The sequence below is a fragment of the Penaeus chinensis genome, chromosome 13 (genome assembly GCF_019202785.1).
Source record: "Penaeus chinensis breed Huanghai No. 1 chromosome 13, ASM1920278v2, whole genome shotgun sequence".
NCBI classification, from domain to species: Eukaryota; Metazoa; Arthropoda; class Malacostraca; order Decapoda; family Penaeidae; genus Penaeus; species Penaeus chinensis.
Genome location: NC_061831.1, coordinates 3937092 through 3939591, shown reverse-complemented (window position 1 = coordinate 3939591; position 2500 = coordinate 3937092). Strand labels below are relative to the sequence as shown.

Genomic DNA, 2500 nt, shown 5'->3' with positions numbered 1-2500 from the left:
CTTCATCAAAAGCAACTTTGTACGACTATTTTCTTTTATTCTTTTCTATTTCAAGTACTTCAAGTTCCTTAACCTTCTCCATATTCTAATATTTCTTTATGATACTGTTATGTGTCTTCATAAAAATGCAAACATACATAAGTAATTTATTATATCTTGTGTCTGGCTAGCTAAAAGGTAACACAGCTCGTATTCATTACCATCCCTCTTACGAGCAGGGAATGGTGGTAGGGTTTACTTATCACTATTTTCCTGTTAGCTGCAACCAGAGCCAGGGAAGATTGGTCCCATATGGGTGGAGAAGGGCCTTGGGCCTTATACCATATCACCTTTAAACAAACTGATGTATCATTTCCATACACTGTAATGTAATCTTTGCTCAAAACCATTATGTTGTCAGGAATGTTTCTGTGTATGTGAGTGTGACTGTGGGCATGTGTGCCTAATTACACAGGCATCTGAAAGAATGCATGTGTTTATCTGTCAGCTCATTTTGAGTGTGTGTGCAACTGCAGCTCTAGATTTTCATGTGTTAATCACCATTCAATCTTTTATGATTTGCATTTCTGAGACTAAATATGGTAGCACTAGTAAGCATATCTATAAACAAGAAGCAAGCACCAGATGTGTAATTTATTATTAACATACATACATTGGCATTTGGAAGTTAACAAAATCATTGGGTCTTTGACATATTTAGAAACAAACTTAAATGATATATGTATTCAGAAATATCAAAACATTACAGAAATTAAAAATACATGACGTAAACACATTTCTTAAATATCATCTTTACTATGAAACTTTTTCCACCATTTTATTACTTAAAAAAGAAGGTAAATTAAAATGGCATTTCATAATGCTTACTCTTGGAAGATACATTTTAATAAGAAATATAATTGGCAACCGAACAAAATCAGTTCTTTCAAATTGTCTTGCATCCACTCAAATATTGCAGTTAATACAAAAATCACGTAGTTGTCTGTATTTGCAATACACACAAGGACACATGCAAACTCACACCCTCACTCGCTTCAATGCAAGTACTAAGAGGAAAATTCTCCAAATTCATTTTTTTTTTTTTTTTTGGAGGGGGGGGGGGGAGAGGATATATGGTGCTAGTGTAATCACTTGCAAATAAACTATTTTTGTCATGATACCAAAGGATATCATTTTTTTTTTTTTTTTTTTAATTACTACTCACTGACACCAAGCACCAAGATCCTAAAAAATATACCCGAAGATTAAAAAACAAAGAGCCGAGAAATCCTTATTTTTTACTCGGTATATTCCTAAAAAATGGACAAGCAAATCTCCCCTGATACTGATAAGAGTAATAAGCTCACATTACAGAAGTCAAACACCCAAGAGAATTATGGCATCATAGAAATATGGACTCGGTTTGGGTAACTGTATAGCTCTGCTTAATGGGAATTACCGCTAAATCATATGTAATTAACTGAAAATTAAAATGGGAAAGAGTAACCAAAGAGGCATTCATCCTTCCCAAACTCAATCGACGTACACAAACACACGCACATGTAGACACACAAGCACGCAATAAATATGCAAACCACATCCAGACTAATTTTCATTTCTATCTGCATCCCTCTCTTATGTTCTACCTTACACTTAATTCTTGTTTAATTTATTTCAAAATCTAATACACATTATTCTCTAGCTATAATAAATAAGGTTGACAATAGCAAGACCAGGTTTCCATATTAATAACACATTTCTCAATTCTCCTTTCACCTGAAGACCAAAATTCTAAATATATGGACAACATTGCAATTCCCTTTGAAATTTATTTACAAATGAAAATATATAATTTCCTTTCTATATGTTACAAGATATGGCAAATGTTATACATTATACTGTACACTTGTTTAATACAAAACTGTATTTCACTATAAACTACATAAAGAATACATTTCATACACTGTATTCATCTTTATTTTGACACCATCCTTTTAAATCTAAAATATAATTACATTTTTCTACAGTAACAAAGTAAAATCTTTGAGAATGCAGGATAAAGATAGAAAGAAGTGGAGAGAAGAAAAGAAAGAAGAAAAAAAAAAAAGTCTTCATTAACATAACCTCGTCCCATTAGTAACATAATTTTCACCGAACTCAGGAAACAAATAATAAAGCTGCGTTCAAGACAAAGTCTTTTAATGCTGCACCAATCAAGTCATAAAATTTGCTATACATCATAGACAGGCTTAATGTGTTTGCTGTTCCTGTATATATGTATGGAAGCACATATACATACACCTCTTTCCTTAATTAAAAAAAAAAAAAAAAAAAAAAAAATCAAAGGCAACGACACGACATATAAGATGAGGAAAAAAACCGCCCAACATGACCAATCACTTTCATTTCATTTCTGAAGACACTGTAGGTCTGATAATTAATAAAAAAATATATGTATCAAAAGCATGAAAAAAAGAAGAAAAAAAAAAAAAAAGTGTTCTTCTTTATTATAATCCTTTTT

At 31.6% G+C, this 2500-nt stretch overlaps 1 protein-coding gene across 8 annotated transcripts in view; it reads right to left on the bottom strand.

Moving 5' to 3' along the window:
• LOC125031849 (longitudinals lacking protein, isoforms H/M/V-like) overlaps positions 1–2500 on the bottom strand; it is a 63471-nt gene that overhangs the window by 31774 nt on the left and 29197 nt on the right. The window contains exon 7 of one of the 8 annotated variants that reach the window (XM_047622833.1): positions 2472–2500. This exon is cut by the window's right edge and continues 846 nt beyond it. The exons of the other annotated variants lie outside the window; for them this stretch is intronic. The gene's annotated coding sequence lies outside the window, so the exon portion shown is untranslated. Of the gene's footprint in view, positions 1–2471 lie in introns of those variants that run through there. 8 annotated transcript variants of the gene reach the window in all.